Raw genomic sequence first — 16886 nt, forward strand, 5'->3', positions numbered from 1 at the left:
TCCAGAAATATTTTCTTAGTTGAACAAATCCTTAAATTAAGTCTTCTCATGACAGCTTGGGCTCAATGTAACAGAGTTGGGAATTTCTTTAACCCTGTGTTTCCCTGGCTGTTCACCAACTGGGCTCTTTTAATCACTCCAAGCAATGAAACACAGCTGAGTGTAAATGCTTCTAGGCAGAAGTAGAACTTGGAATTGCCCAGGGTCACAGCCACTGGCTTTAATCCTAGACTGCAGATATTGCACAGAAAGCAAGCTCCTTAAGGGCTGTGATGGTCAGATTTAGGGTTCAAAATGTCCCTTGTACACTTAAACTTTTCTATATATGATGCCTCCCACAAGGGGTCCTTTGTGCATGGTTCTCAAGCCAATTTCAGGTTGTAATTAGTGGGTAGCAGGCGCTATGTGGATAAAGGTTATAAAATAGGATGAGTTCTTTCCTGGAATAATACTAACCTTCCTCCTTCTCCTCCTCCTTCTTTTTGCCTGTCATGGGGCTTGAACTCAGGGTCTGGGCACTTTCTCTGAACTTCTTTGGCTCAAGGCTAGTGCCATAGTGCCACTTCAGGCTTTTTTCTGTTTATGTGGTACTGAGGAATTGAATCTAGGGCTTCATGCATGCTAGGCAAGCACTCTACCACTGAGCCACAATCCCAGCCCTAGTAACTTCTATAGTTACTGAATGTTCACCTCATGTAAGGAAGTACTTTAAGAAATTAATGCATATTAGCATATTTAATGTCTACAGAAAGCCAACATGGTAGGTGGGTTTCCGCAGATGAAGAAACAGAGCCATACAAAAGTAACTAAGCCATTCTGCGGTATTTTTTTTTTTTTTTTTGGTTCCAGTTGTAGGGCCTGAACTCTGGGCCTGAGCGCTATCCCTCAGCTCTTCACCTCAAGGCTAGCACTCTACCACTTGAGCCACAGTGCCACTTCTGGCTTTTTTTTCTGCTTATGTGGTTCTGAGGAATCGAACCCAGGGCCTCATGCATGCAAGGCAAGCGCTCTACCACTGAGCCACCTTCCCAGCCCCATTCTGTGGTATTTTGTGTGTGTTAATATCACACGTATAAAGGAATCAGTAAAACACGGAGTTCATCTGCAAACCAAACTTTTAAAATCGAGAGCAGAGGAGCAGCCTTTTCTCCTGGGGAGGCTTGGGCCTGTCCCTGGGGCAGTGGTTGGCAGTTACCCCCAGGCCCTTCTCTTTGGCCACACAAGGTGTGAGGTTCCCCAGGCTGGCTGCCCAGCCTTCTCTGATTCTCAACTCTGGCAGATGCTGTATTCAGTTACTTCTAATAAGCCCTTGCCAGGCTGCTCCATTCAGCCAGCTTAGGAGATAACGGCATTTTGTAAGGGAACTCTTAAGTGTACAATTCCAGGCAGTTCTCATTGAAGCCACTTAGTTAAACAGATAATAAACCAGAAGTTGATCCTAGCCTTCAGCTACGTGTGGTCTGTGTACTTCATTTGCTTACCTTGTGATAAGGGAGGCCCCCAATCCTCCAGGGTGCCCCTGTATTCTTCTACAATGAGGGGATGACTCATGCTCCTGCAATTTTCTTTCTCTAGAGAGTTTGGGGACCTCCTGGACAGGGGTCCAGTTACTCCTTGGAGTAGCCACACAGGGCTCCTGTGTCATGTCAGCCCTCTCTCCATTCCCTCTCACCCTTCTCCACTTACTCCGGATCCTTTACCTCAGCAGAGGCCCTGAACCTTACAGGGACACAGCTCCAGCCATGAAACTGTGCTAGCGGAGGGAAGGTTGGGATGCTGAAATGAAACCGCAAGCCTCCCTTGTCACCTCCAATGTCTTCTGTTGCATCTGGTTCTCTCAAGCTTCAGGCTTGAAGCTTTCTAGTTCTTGTGGAGTCTTTTCACATAAACCTAGTTGGCATAAGTTTGGCCTTACCCCTTAGGTATTCAAGTAAATAAATATATTGTGTAAGAAGAGGCTGTCTTAGTCTGGATCAATTGAAGGAACCCTTATCTAAGGCCTTCGGCACACACTCACACTGATCAAACATAAGGTGTGTCACATGTGGGTGGAGGTGCTGGAGAGCAGGGTGTGTGGCTCGAATACTATTCAAAATATCTCCTTATTTAAGAATATTATTTGTCCTCATATCTTCAAAGACCACTCAGGTCCCTGAATCTGTTTGGGCAAAATAGGAAAATATATATACATAGGTATGTATGTATGTGTGTGTGTGTGTGTGTGTGTATATATATATATATATATGTGTGTGTGTGTGTATATATATGTGTGTGTGTGTATATATATATATATATATTCTAAGCCTGGTAAAGAAGCTATTTTCTCATCTGGTCCTCTCTCTTCCTGCTGGCCTGAAGTTGGGCATACCCCACCCACTTTCTTGCTTGCACCCCTCTGCCTTTCAGAAACCCTTGGCAGCAGGGTGCCCACCTCCATGGGGCAGTCAAAGCAAAGTCTGCTCAGGCTCTGACATGGCCTGAGAAGGCAGAGCACCGGGAGGTCACGACCTCCATCATCCATCCTGCAGTCTGACATGGTCTTTTCTCTCTTTTGAAGTGATTGATTTTAAAGTGGAGTCTTCTCTCGGGGATCTCATGCTTAGCCATTGAGAATAATACTAAACAAAATAAAAAATTGAGTAAGCCTTCGCAAGTGGTATCCCATCTGAAAGTTTTCAATGGTGCAGATGGATATTTTATGTGTCAGGGTGGCTCCTGGTAAGTATATAAGGAAAACTAAGACAGAAGCTCTCTTCCTACATGTGCTGGGGCAGCCAGAAGGCTTTGAGAAAGTCATTTTATGAGGTGAACATGAAAATCTGATATCATTATCATACTTCTCCATCCATCCATCCATCCATCCATTGATAGTTACTTGCAATCTGATTAAAATGAAAACATAAATGTGTTTCCCATTCACTAATACTTTTAAGTCTTTTCTTTGAGTATTGTCTGCTGGTTAGAGTTCTTTCTTTAATAAACTATGATGTACCTTGTACAATTTCTGACATAACATGCAGTTCATTTAAAGTGGAACCAGAGGTTGGAGATACCCAGAACACAATCAGAGAGTGGAATTCTTTTAGATTTTTAATATTTGGGTTTTTTTTCTCATGCTTTTATAATTGCCTTGTTGGTACCTAATTCAAAAGTACCTTTTTAAATGACTTCTCTTTATTGAGTCTTTCAAAAGCAATCAATTAGGGTTGTCACTGATGACAGTGTTGTTAATGAATTTGTATTTTATCAGTATGTGAAAAGATTTAACTAAACTTTGCAATTTAGTAACTAGCACCACTGGGAAAAGCAGATTTGGTAACAAACATAGCAGACTCTTAGAAAACTCACAACCCCATGGGGACAAGTAAATACAGAGGGCATCTAGGGTGGTTTAGAATGTTAACTCAGTGTCACAGTATTTCTTTCTTTTTGGGGGGGGGTCCAGTCATGGGGCCTGAACTCTGGGCCTGGGTACTGTCCCTCAGCTCTTCAGCTCAAGGCTAGCGCTCTACCACTTAAGCCACAGTGCCACTTCCGGCTTTTTTCTTTTTGCTTATGTGGTGCTGAGGAATCCAACCCAGGGCCTCATGCATGCAAGGCAAGTGCTCTACCACTGAGCCACCTTCCCAGCCCAAGTGTCACTGTATTTTACAGCAGGGTCACAGAACAGTATTCTGATGACTAGGGCATGCATGTGGAGGTTGGTTAAAAACACATGAATATACATCCACCTTTACTATTATAAATTTAAAAGTAAGTTTACATTTCTGAAGTCCCATATTTATGTTACCCAAATAGTTGAAGCTGGGTCATGAATCTCATGCTTACTGGGGTATTGTGATTTTTATTTATTTATTTTTGTTGGTCGTGGGGCTTGAACTCTGGGCTTGGGTGCTATCCCTGAGCAATTCAGTTCAAGGCTAGCATTCTACCACTTGAGCCACAGTTCCACTTCTGGTTTTCTGGTGGTTAATTAGAGATAAGAGTCTCTTGGGCTTTCCTGCCTGGACTGGCTTTAAACTGGGATCCTCAGATCTCAGCCTCCTGAGCAGCTAGGATTACAGGCATGAGCCAACAGTGCCTGGCTTTTTAAGTTCTTCTAAGAATAATCATAATCTGGATTACTACAGATCTTCATGTTTTATAGGCCACTTTCCCTCTTGGCTGTGGAGTCCTTGAGCTATCATCTGGCTGGCGCTCCTCAGCAGGTTTGGAGACATGGACATAACACTCAAAACGTTTGGATGACTAAATGAAGCAGCCTAACAATACCTGAGCCAGGTATAACCAAGGATCATAAAGAGATCATAAAAGCCCCAAGACATGTTGCTGCCTCAGAAGGCTGAGCACTTCTGGAAGGCCCTCAGTAAGTCTCCCTGGTAGCTCCTGGGCTTCCTTATCTCCCGCCTATGGATTCACTGAATCCTGCTCCACAACCCAGAGCCTACAGTTGAAGCTTAAGTGACAGGAGGGTTAGGTAAACTATTGAGGGAGTCAGAGACTCTGGATGATTCCTTGCTTCCTTTCTGGTCTCCAACACACTGACTAGCTCATAGATTATATCTACCAAGTATTTCTGGAATGAATGAATGAATGAATGGGAAAATTAGGGGGAAAAAAGTCAAATCAGACCAAACAGACTATAAAGCAATGGCACTGATTTTCTTAGCAGATGATAAACTACCTCTGCAGGAAATTTCAAACAAAGAGCTTCCAGCTTGTGTTGAGCAATTGCAGCTACAAGGAAAAGTGGATCAATTCCCAAAAAGGGTCCTGGAGAAGAGCAACCTCAACTGGCTGATAAACACGCTTGTCTGTTTGACACCCAAAACTAAACTACATACATTTTAAGTATGTGTACTTGTGTGACAAAGCTGTTTTAAAAATACAAGAGAATATTAAATACAAAGTATAGGGCAGTGGCCACTTCTGAATAGGATGATTACGTCTGGTGGGGAGGAAGGTAAGAAAGGACATGTGATAGGGTGGTGAGCCCATGGGTATTTATTATATAATTTATACTTTCTAATATGCATACACACACACATATATATATCACATGACCTTTCCTCTAATATCTGTTATCATGTTTAAAAGTAGAACCCAAACCAGTTCCACTATCTAAACCTCCAGCAAACTCAGCTTTTAAAAACAGCTGATCAAAGAAACAAATGACAGCTAAAATATATTAATATTAGGCAGGTCTAGGATGTGTGGTGGACAGGGGAAAACTTGTACATTCAGGAGAAAATGTGGCATAGTTACATGCGGCAGCCCAGAATTATCACCCTAGCTTTGAGGCCTTTTATAAGATACTGTGTAATAGAGAAGCCTGGAGGAAGGACAGCTAGCAAGACTATGCTTCAGGACTTTCCTCTAAGATGCCCCCGGGAAATCTCTCCAAAGTAGCTCTTCTATGGCCATAACTGTAGGAAATCCATTTCTTTATCTTATGATATTATGGGTTTAAGTAAGAGAAGAGAAGCATTTGAAATTTAAACCATGTGATTCTGTGTTATAGTTATAACTTTATATGCTGGTTATGTTGTCTATTAAATCAAAGTAAATACACTGTAGACAGAAAGTTCTCAAAATTCACCATTCAAAGGAACTGAAATACAACAGTGTCTGAGGCCCTCCCTCCCCTTCTTTCCTTTCCTTCCTTCTTTTCTTCTTTCCTTTCTTCCTTCCTACCTTCCTTCCTTCCAGCAGTACTGGGATTTAAAATTTGAACCCAGAGCCTCACACTTACTCACCTGGTGCTCTATCACTCGAGCCCCACTTCCAGCCTGCTATTTTCTCATTCTTTTTGAGGGAGTCTCACAATCGTGTTTGCCCAGACTGGCTTTAAACCACAATCTCCAGACATTAGTCTGCTGAGTAGCTAGGGTTATAAGCACAAATCATCAGTGCCCAGCAAGACTATTTCTTTATGAAGGATTGGATTTTTAATCAGATACACGATCATTTATTACCAGGCTATCATTATGGTTGAAAGAGATTTCTTTCATATCATTTTTACTTTGGGCACTTTTCCCAGCCATGAAACCTGCTCAAAGTGGGGGAATACCCACAGAGTCGCTTAACACCAGGCTGGAGACCAGGGCTCAGTGCGCAAACCACGCCATCCTCAAGGCAGCCGGCACGGAGCTGGCACCGTCCATCACAGCACCTCTCTCTGTGAGCCTTCCTAAAAGGTTTCTGAACTCATTCTATTGAATTATAAACTTGCCATTTACAGGATCGTAAGTCCTCTTTCAAAGTGTGTTGATACTTCTGATGGTTCTGGAGAGCTCAGAATGCCTTCCTGGAAGTGCAGGCCAAAAGGGTCCTTTCTTCAGAATTGCCTAGGATCCAGTTTCTACGCCCCTCAAAGTCTCAGTCTAGGTACAGAGTGACTCCAGTCCTAACAATACTACCAAAAGTCCACTGCGTATGAGAATTTCTTTTTTTAAGGAGATAAGGTTGTGCATTTGTTTATAAAAATGCTGATGAGAGATGAGTACCATTGTATCACACCTATAAATCTAACTACTCAGGAGGCTGAGAACTGAGGATTGTAGTTTGAAGCTAGCCACGGTAAGAAAGTCTTTATCTCCAAATAAGTACTGAAAGTCCAGAATTGGAGATGTGGCTCAAGGGGTAGAGTACAAGCCTTGAGTAAAAAAGCTCAGGAACAGTTCCCAGGCCCCGAGTTCAAACCCAGGACTAGCGTGCGCGCATGCGCGCGCGCACACACACACACACACACACACACACACACACACACACACCAATGAAACTGAAGCAAAGAGTGCTGTCATTTCTGGCTATGCTTCCGAGAAATCCTTCCTTACATAGGTTACAGTGAATACTTTCCTCAGAGTTATGCTTGTCTGCTAATTACACAAACCTATGACATGGTTAATTGTCCGTTAGGAGAAAAGCATGAAATCAGAAGCTCAAATCATGGCATATTTAAGTCTTTTAAATGACTGTCCTGGCCCCCCTAGCCTCTTGTTAGCAGTTATTTAAAAGCTTTCCTTTAAAAACTTTCTTTAAAGTCTCCCTTTCTATTCTGTTTCTTGGGCCCAGGCTTTCTGAGCTTGTTATGAGGACATTCAGTAAGCCCCAAGGGGCATCTAGTGTCTTTCTCCCCACTTTGGGGGGAAGGTGAGGTGGGATCATTTTCTGATCTATTTGAGTAAAAGGAAAGAATGGAAGAGAAGCTTATTGGCCTTAGATTTCTTTCATCCCTTTTGTTTCGGAAAAGAATAGAAGAGCAAGTGGCGTTTATTTTTCGTCCAGTAGCAGACAGGCCAAATGCACCCGGCCGCCCTTCCCCCCCAGGCGCACAAATCACTCTGTGCCTCACTCTAAGGTCTCCACACCTGTTGCTGTAAATCTCCATTGACCCCATGGAGGGAGAGCTGGCAATCATAGATCTGAAACCGAAGCTCCCACTAAATGAGGCCTCTTATCTTTGTCTTTCTGTATTTTCTTTTGGAAGCGGCATGGATTGGGGTATAGGTTAGCCATGCCTGCTGGAGAGATGGGCTGTTGTCCAGAAAGGACTGGCAAGGGGCCTAAGCAAGGCAGAGAAGGGTAAAAATAGTGCCTTTCTCCTCATCATTTAAGGGTGAAGGAGTCTCAGGGTGGAGCCCAGAGCAAGTGCAGAGGCAGCAGCAAAGCGGACAGACCCATGCCTCTCCTCTGCAAGCCAGGGCTCCAAGTGCATTGCCTCGGTCGCTGTTCCAGTGGGAGTCAGGCTGTGGAAGGGGCTGGATGGAGGGAAGCTCCTGAGCCCAGTACTGAAAGAGCTCTCTCGGGTGGAGGACCTTAAGATGAATGCCAGTGTGTCTACACAGCCACTTAGATTCTACATGTACAAAAAGAAAAAAAAGAATGATCACTAACATGCAGCTAGTCTTTCACTTACTTCTGCCCAGGGCCATTTTAAGTAGACTAGTGTTTCAGGGGATAGTTATCCTCGGTGCACTCGGTGTCAAGAAGGGTCACTTTGAGGGGGTGGGGCAGGCTTCTTCCCGCCTGTAGCATAGGAATGGGCGGGGCTAAAGGATAATGTGGGAGAGGGGCGGCCAGTTCAGAGATTTAAAGACAGAAGACACCCTGGCAGCTGAAAAGAGTGGGGGAGTTAGTTTAGAAATAAAGACTCTAGAATGGTTGGAATTCCTCTGGGGCTTCCACTAAGGAGAGAGAAAACAAGCCAGATGGGCCAGGTGGACAGCTCTTACATTCTCTACACACAGAAGCCCACAACTGCCTTCATTTCTGGGCAGAGTGCTTGCCTACCTCCCAGTATAAACACTGCCTAGAGCCGGTGCGATCGGTCCCCGCTTCCCACAACAGTTCCACTGAGAGCTGATTAACCCAATGAGTCTCAGGTCTATAATACGTTTTACACCTCATGCACCCAGGAGGTGGTCAATAAATACAACATGGATTTATGGGTCATTATACTGGGGGGAAGAAGAAAGTCAAAAACAAAATGAAACAAAAAATCCTCCATGGAAATTTCTAGCTGTGGTTTCAGGGCTCCACATTTCCAGAGGCAATGCCCCACGCTCTGTAAGATATGAGAAGCCTATGGGCTTCCTACTCCTACTTAAGTAAAATGCTCTAGAAGCTGCAGCAACTGGAAATGCAAGACACTCAGCATGCTCTGAGTGCTCTGAGCACTGACTGTGGGCCAGCTGGCTGTGGGTCAGCACGACTGTGTCATCTCTCAAGGTCAAAGAATGTTTCTTAAGAAAGGGCTGGAGTCAGATCAGTGGTACATGCCTGTAATCCAGCATTTGGGAGACTGAAGCAGGATCATGAATTTTCAGGGTAGCCTAAGCTACATAGTGAGACTCTATTCAAACAAACAAAAATACGGCTGGTAGAACACTTGTGTCAAACCCCTGTACTGAAAACAAACAATAAGAACAACAAAAATAAAAATAAAAACCACACACACACAAATGAAAGGTCTAAGAGATGTATATAGATATAACTTCTGAAGATGTTCATAGTCATCTTGTTTATGGTAATGAAAATTGGAACCAGCTAAGTATCTACCAACAAGAGGATAAAAATAAATGTGTTTAATTTATTTTTGATTAAAAGAGTGGTAAGAAGCCAGGTACCAGTGGCTCATGCCTGGAATCCTAGCTATTCAGGAAGCTGAGAGCTGAGGATTGCAGTTCAAAGCCAGCTTGGGCAGAAAAGTTCATGAAACTCTTATCTCCAATAAACCAACAGAAAACTGGAAGTGGCATTGTAGCTCAAGTGGTAGAGCACTAGTCATGAGTTGAAGAACTGAAGGACAGAGCCCAGGCCCAGAGTTCAAGCCCCATGACCAAAAAAAAAAAAAAAGAGTGGCAAGAGTAGTTGCTGAGCAGTATGTATAGAAGATACACTAGACAGTATTTATATGAATGCATGAATGTATGCAAGTACTCACTGTTCACAATTATTCCTCTAGTACATCACTCGCCAACAAGACTTTCTGCAACAATGGGAATATTTTATATCTGTACTGCCTAATATGGTAGTTAAAATGGCTACTGAGCACTTGAAATGTGGCCAGTATGACTGATCTCAATTAAAAAAAATGTTTGTGTGTGCCAATTGTGTTACTCTTGCTTAGCGTTTATGCTCAAGGCTGGTGTGCAACTATTTGTGTTATACCTGCACTTCTGGCTTTTATGATGGCTAACTGAAGATAAGAGTATCTTAGATTTATCTGCCCAGCTGGCTTCAAAGTGTAATCCTCAGATCTCAGCCTCCTCGGTGGCTAGAATTACAGGTGTGAGCCACTGGTGCTCAGTTCAATTTTAAATTTAATGCATAGAAATGGCCACATGTGGCTAGTAGACTCTGTCCAGCACGGCATAGAAGTAGACTATAACCCTAGTGGGGACAAAGATCTTTGTCCCTTGTGCTTGGCAAATGTTAAGTGTTTAATAAATAGCTATTGAATGAAAGAATTTCCTCTTAAGGGCTATTATGTCTGGAATCATGGAAGACTTCTACTTTATGTACTCTGTTCCATTTTGATTTTTCATAAGCAAATAATTTATGCAGAGGAAACAACAAGACTTTTAAATTATAAAACACAATATACAATACATCAATTTCATTTTTTCCTTTCTCTCCTGGCTGCCCAAAGTATGGCTTGCTTTGGGTGGTGGAGAGAAAGGCTGTTCCCTGGGAAGTGGGTAGTTTACTCCTAAGTATCTGGACTAATTTTCTCCAAGTGAACATCCTAGATGCTACTGAACCTCAGCCCCTCAGCCCTGCTACCTGGCAGAAGTAAGGTAGTGAAAAGTTCATTTGCAGGCCTCAGGCTTTCTATAACTCCTAGAGAGGTCAACAGCAGAATCTCAGTTTAGGGGGGGGGCGGGTAAGGTAGAAAACCTAACAGAAAATATGGTCTCTGTTGTTAGAAGGTGGGGCTAGGCACATTCTTCTTGGTTATTTGCAGGGTCAGCACAGTCCTGATTTATCACCTTGCATCTTAGTAGTCAGGTCCTAGGATACCTTTTCTCATCCCTGTGTAACTGTCAAGTCTGTCTGCTCATCTGAGTCCCACCCACCTTCCCTCAGTCCCCTCCCCAAGCCTTGGTGAATGCTACTGCCTGACCTCCAGTGTCAGGCCAGTGCCTCCAGCTCTTTCCTGTCTGCTCTTCTTCAAGTCTAGAGCTACAAGTTGGCTGATGAGCACCACTCCGCTGCCTCCCACAGCCTGTGGACCCTGCGTTGGCTACATCCACGTGTCTCAAACCTTGGTCTTTCCACCAATGTCTATGTACTGTCTGTTCTGATATTCACACAGCAGTTTTTCTATAAGCTGACCGTGAACCAGCTCATTTATTGATTGTAAACTGATCTACTGATCTTTTTCCTTTCAGTTCATATCTATTGAGTGATAAATGTGCCAGGCACTAGAGGTAGTATGCATATGCATAGAGCCTGTATTACAGGAAAGGGAAAGAAATATATATGTATATATACACATATATAGTTACATATTAACATATACATTATACTATGTTATTAGAAACAAGTAAGTTTCCAAATGAAAAATGGAGCAGAATTTTTTTCTGGTGCTGGTCTTGGGGCTTGAACTCAGGGCCTGGGTGCTGTCCCTGAGCCACAGCTCTCATTCCAGCTTTTTTTGTGTGTGTAAATAATTGGAGATAAGTGTCTCATGACTTTTCTGCCCAGGCTGGCTTTGAACAGTATTCCTCAGACCCTCCATTAAAGGATTAAAGGCATGAGCCATGGGCACCCAGCTAGAAAACATTTGTGATAGGCTCAAAAGAGCCTCTTGGACAAGCTGCGTTTTATCAGACTGTTTTCAAGTGGATAGGCAAACATTGCAGGTACCTAGGAAAAAGCTTCTAGGCAGAATGGTAACATGTGCAAAGGCCCTGAAACATGAAAATCTTAGGGTTTCCAAGACAACCATAGACAAGTGGCTGGTCTAGAGGGAAGGGACCCACGGTTACAGAGAAGTGTGGGGGGGAGTAAACAGGACTAGAGGGAAGGGACCCATGGTTACAGAGAGGTAGGCAGGAGGGAGTAAACCGCTGGATAAGGACTAGATGGCAAAGGATCCTCAAAGCCCGATGCCTTCTTGTGCTGAGCAAATGGCAGTGGTGTGGGATATGGGGCCAGGAAAGTAGCAGGCCACCTAGAGTGGCTGCTGAAACAGGGCAGTACATGAGCTCTGGAATTTTACACATCCAAACATTTCTGTGTCTCCTTGTCCCTTCCTGACAGTAGCAATACAATGAAACTCAATGGAGTAAAATAACACAACCATCCAAAAACCTGGGAGGAAGCTGGCATGTTAGCTTGGCATCATTACCAGCCATTTCTGTGAGAGACTCATATTGTAATGCCAGAGTCATCATCAGAGGGTGTGGTGGGCGGAGGGGAAATTAGAGAGGCCTCTGATTCACATCTCTGGTAATATTTGTTTAAGAGGGAGATAGTGAGGGGCAATCCTTAGCCAGTGAGGTGAGAGGCTGGCAGGTCTGAGAATCCAAGGTTCATCAGGTAGCTTTAAGAGCAGGAAGGGCCCTTATTACTCAGAGAGGAATTAGTGATTAAGGTGCCTTTTACATTTCACCAGATCTGGTTTATGTGCTGATTCACTCAGCAAATATTGACTGAGTCCCTGCTGTGGCCACTGTTGAGGGCATGGTATAGAATAGCAAAGATGCATTAAAGTTGTTTCCTACATCCCTGTCCTTTGCTGTCCCCCATGGTGGCTAGAGATGATGTTAACATCAGCATTTATTGAGTGCTTCTGGGTACCAGGTTGCTAGTCTAGGTTCTTGCCCTTATTGTTCAGAACTTCTCTAGGAAGAGGGGGATCTTATCATCTCTATTCCATATATGAGGAAAATAAGACACAGAGAGGTCAAGTAACTTGCCCCAAACCCCATAGCCAATTCATGGCAAAACCATTATTGGAAGCTGGACAGGTTAGACCCAGGTTCTTGAATGTTGTGTTTTTACCAGAAATCAACAAACACCTGAAGGATTATGAAAACCTGAGCAGCATAAACACTGTAAAACAGTTCAAATGTAAACAAATACCTGGGAGAAGGATCAGTCTAAGTTTTGACAAGTGCAATTTATGGGTTATTTAGGAGGATGTCCACATTTTTATTACATACGGATGCTACAGCTCAGCCGTAAGACACTAACCAGCACAGCTTTAGGCTGCAATAAAGTGCTGGAGGCTAACACCAAACACTCCCTGACCTGAAAGACATTTGTTCCTTCCAGAAGGCTAATGGTCACCAGAACAATGTCACTGGGTGTGTTCATTTGCTCATCATTACTCTCAATCTTGGTGAAAGTAACTTCCTGAGATTTTATCATAAGAAATAAGATTTCACTCCCAAGTCTGCTCTGCTTCGATACTGTTGGGGCAGCCGTTATTGTTCAATAGATTCCAGGTCTCTTTTCCAGGTATGATGGACTAAGGCAGGACACCAGGGCTGGGCAGTAAAATGCTAGTGGCAGTGGCAGATGCTGATTCCAAATGGCATCAGAAGCTGGTGTACACATTACCACTTCCTTTTGCTCTGTGATCAAGAAAGCCAGGAGGCTCTGTCTGCCTGGCAGAGCCTCACAGTTCTGATGGAGACACAGAGCCTAGAGAAGACACCGGTCACAGTTATTATAAACTACAATCCACCTCCATCTCAGAGCTCTGCATCTACAGACTCAAAAGGCCATACATAGAAAAATTGCATCTGTATTGAAATGTACAGACTACTTTTTCTAAACTATATATCCAACTATCTATACAACACCAACTACCTATACAACAGTTACATTGGCTGAGGCATCACAAAAAACTAGAGAAGATTTAACATATGCGAGCAGATGTGTAGGTTATTTGAAAATGCTTTACCATTTGTAATGGATTTACTTGGGCATTTGAGGATTTGACTGTCTGTAGATGTACTGGAACCAGTCCCTGATGAATACTGAGAGATGACTGTATGGAGATTTGTTGGTTGTCTGTTATTAACTCAACTGATATAAACATCAACCTTTTAAGATCTAAGTGAAAAACAAGAAAATAATCTACAGAGCCAATGCTAAAAGAAATGAAAGCATATAATAACTGCCGATTGCTATATTTTAGATATATTTGTTATTCACATCCCATCTTCTTGGCAACAGGATGAAAGAAGTAGATATTATTTCCATACAGAAGGAAGACGACTTAGCCAAAGCTGCACAGATAGCAAGGGTCAGGAGTTTCAAATCCAAGTCAATCTAAATCTTCTGGTTATTTCAGGCTATTATTATTAATCTTATTTTATTTTGTCAGTCATGGAACTTGAAGTCAGGACCCAGGGACTGTCCTTGAGGTTTTGTGCTCAAGGCTATCATTCTACTACTTTGAGCCACAGCTCCACTTCCAGTTTTTTGGTGGTTGATTGGTACTAAGAATCTCAGACTTTCCTGCCCAAGCTGACTTTGAACTGTGATCCTCAGATCTCAGCCCCTTGAGTAGCTAGAACTACAGGCGTGAGCCACCAGCACCCAGTTAGCTATTTATAAAAAGCATGTGAAACTAGATTGACTCTATGGGCCAAACACAGAAACCCAGGTGGGAGGGGCATCCCAGCAAGCAGGCATTTACCAAATGTGTACCATGTGGCTTCTCTCAGGTAAGTTACCAAGTAAACAAGACAACTGGTGGTAAGCTAATAGTGTTGTGTAGGCTTCAGTGGGCAAAGCGGCAAGGGAAGATCATTAGCTAGGGTAGGGATGCCGTAACACAGAGTATATTCAAAGTATGGGAAGGGGAGAAAAGAAAAAGGCAATAGAGAAGGAAAAGCTGGGAAAGCAGTGAGGAGTAATGTGGTGCATGCTGGTATGAGCTGATAACATCAAAGCCACCCTCAAGAGTGGCAGCTTGCAGCCCAGCTGGCTTAGGTAACTAAAGCAGGCAGCACACATTCCCTGGGGGCAGCTGCACTCAACTCAGGAGGAAAATGGCTCAGGCTGGTTCCAATTACATGATGGGTGACATAATCCAAGTAAGGAGAATCCTTCCCCTTCGCAAATGAAGAAATAATGACAGTCATGAGTAGTAATGGCTCACAGAAGGGACTGCTAGGCCATAATCCAGGCTCAAGAATCCAAGCAGAGAAACTCCACATTGGACATTAAAGGCACAGTCCTCATCTTGATAACTGTAGAAAGGCTAGTCCTTCAGGTAGATTCAAGGATAAACTAAAGGGCTCTTGTAACTTGGAGATCTTGATTTCATCTAGGAAAAAGGTAATAGCTAAAATGACAAGAAATGTAAGACATTCATCCTGGGAGCTCAGGTGTCAGGTGTGCCTGGAGGTTGGGGGTGGGGAAGGTGTCCTAAGCCACAGGGTCTCTAAGGGCTTGGCTGAGAGATCTCTGTGCTGTGGCACTGAACAGAGGCGCTTCCTGTGGTCGGTGTTGTGGGGCACATGGGCAGCAAAGATGGCGCTGAGAGGGAGTTGAGTGGGCAGAGCCCAATTTGTTTACCTTTAGTGCGTAAACATAGAAGTTTAGGTGCATGATAGGGTGTGACCTTTACAGTGATTGGTTGGTTCCTTTTCCTCCCCATGCTACCGGGTCTCTTTTGCTTTAAAAAGTGCTTGCTGTGTGTTAATAAATGAGTTCCTGTCCCCGCTGGGCTAAGGGAGGCTGGAGAACGGGCAGTGGCGCACTTACCCGAAGACCCGTGTAAGGAGGGAAAAGCCAAACTGAGAGAAGGCAGGGGAAGGAGGGGTATTTTGAGGGTAAAAGGAGCCTGTACCCCTCCAGTACCATTGTACTGAGCATGTTCTGAGGGGCAGGGACTGGAGGGAGGCTCAGGCATGCTCTTCTCTGCCAGAAATGTCCTCCTGCCTTCTGAGACTGGTAAACTTTCATTTTCCTTCCTATGCAGTTCAGCTGTCACTTGTCCCTTGGGTAACAGCTTAGTAGCCTTGGTGCTGAGACTCTATTTACAAGCCCATGAAAGGCACTGTTGACTCCTGGCACTTTCGCTGGGAATAAGGAATCACCTCGCTCCCTTGCTATGATTTGGATGTGGTTGAAGTACATCCTGCAGAGATCTGTATGTGGGAGGCTTAGTCCCAGTGTGGCAACACTGGTCCGTGGTGGAGTCTTTAAGGAGTGGGTCCTGGAGGAAGGTAGTCAGGAAAATGGACACATTACCCTAAGAAAGATAAATGCTAGTCCCTTGGAATGAGCAAGACTAAGCCTTCTGTCCCCATGTGATCACTCTTGTGATCCTGTCTTTGTGTTACCATCTGGCCATGAAGCCCTAACCAGAACTAGCCCTGTGTTCTCACACCTCTAAGTTGTGAATACCTAACCCTCGTTCTTTGGTCATTTCCCAGCAGGTGGTATTTTGTTATAGAAATGGAAGATGGACTAAAACACTAGCTTCAGAATGCCACTTTCTGTTGGCTGAAGTAATTCAACATGTATTTTTGCAGTCCCTGCAAGCATCAGGTAGATTCCAGATAGGTAGCAGTGCACAAGACAGTGTTCTTGCATCACATTCTAGTTATGGGGACAGTGAAGTAAATGTCAGGATGTAATAAGTGATATGAATAAAAACAAAGCAGGGTACGGCCAGTCGAACAGATGGCTTTCCTGCCCTTTTCAGCGTCTTTGGGCTGGTCTTTTTGTACAGCAAGGCTGGAAAACTAAAGGCTCTATTTATTGGCTATTCGGCTCAAGAGCCTAGGTGGTTCCCCATTTAAATCTCAAAGATCCCAGGAATACCATGCTAGGTCATTATTCCATCATCTTAAACCTGTCCCCACCCTCAGACAGAGAGCTTCTAGAAGCTGGACACACCTGGTTCAATTTCTGGCAGCACACGAAAAGCACACACCAAATTTTTGTTGAACAAGTGGTCCCATCAGAAAAAGAGGCTTGCCCTGATATGGATGAGAGGCAGTCACAAAATTAGGATATGAGCACAAAGTGCCCACTGTATGGTGAGTGCCAGGAGGCCCTCACCAAGCAGTCACTAAAGAGAAGCCACCCCTAGCTCCTCCATTCAGAGCCTCGTGTTTGCCAAGTAGGCACTCTACTATTTGAGTCACGCCATCAGCTTTACACCTTCTTGTGCCAGTCCTGGGGTTTGAACTCAGGGCCTAGGTGCTGTCTCTGAACTTTTCCTTTAAAGGCTAGTGCTCTACCACATGATCTACAGGCTCCACTTCTGGCTTTTCCCTGGTTAATTGGAGATAAGTCTTACAGTCTTTCCTGCCTGGGCTGGCTTCAAACTAAGAGCCTCAGATCTCAGCCTCTTGTGTAGCTAGTAGTACAGACATAAGTACTGACACCTAGCCTCTCATCCCTTT

At 44.0% G+C, this 16886-nt stretch overlaps 1 protein-coding gene across 1 annotated transcript in view; it reads right to left on the bottom strand.

Moving 5' to 3' along the window:
• The window catches only part of Scfd2 (sec1 family domain containing 2), a 311618-nt gene that overhangs the window by 34476 nt on the left and 260256 nt on the right, over positions 1–16886 (bottom strand). The window lies entirely within an intron of this gene.

Source organism: Dipodomys ordii, unplaced genomic scaffold (genome assembly GCF_000151885.1).
Source record: "Dipodomys ordii isolate 6190 unplaced genomic scaffold, Dord_2.0 Scaffold8, whole genome shotgun sequence".
NCBI lineage: Eukaryota > Metazoa > Chordata > Mammalia > Rodentia > Heteromyidae > Dipodomys > Dipodomys ordii.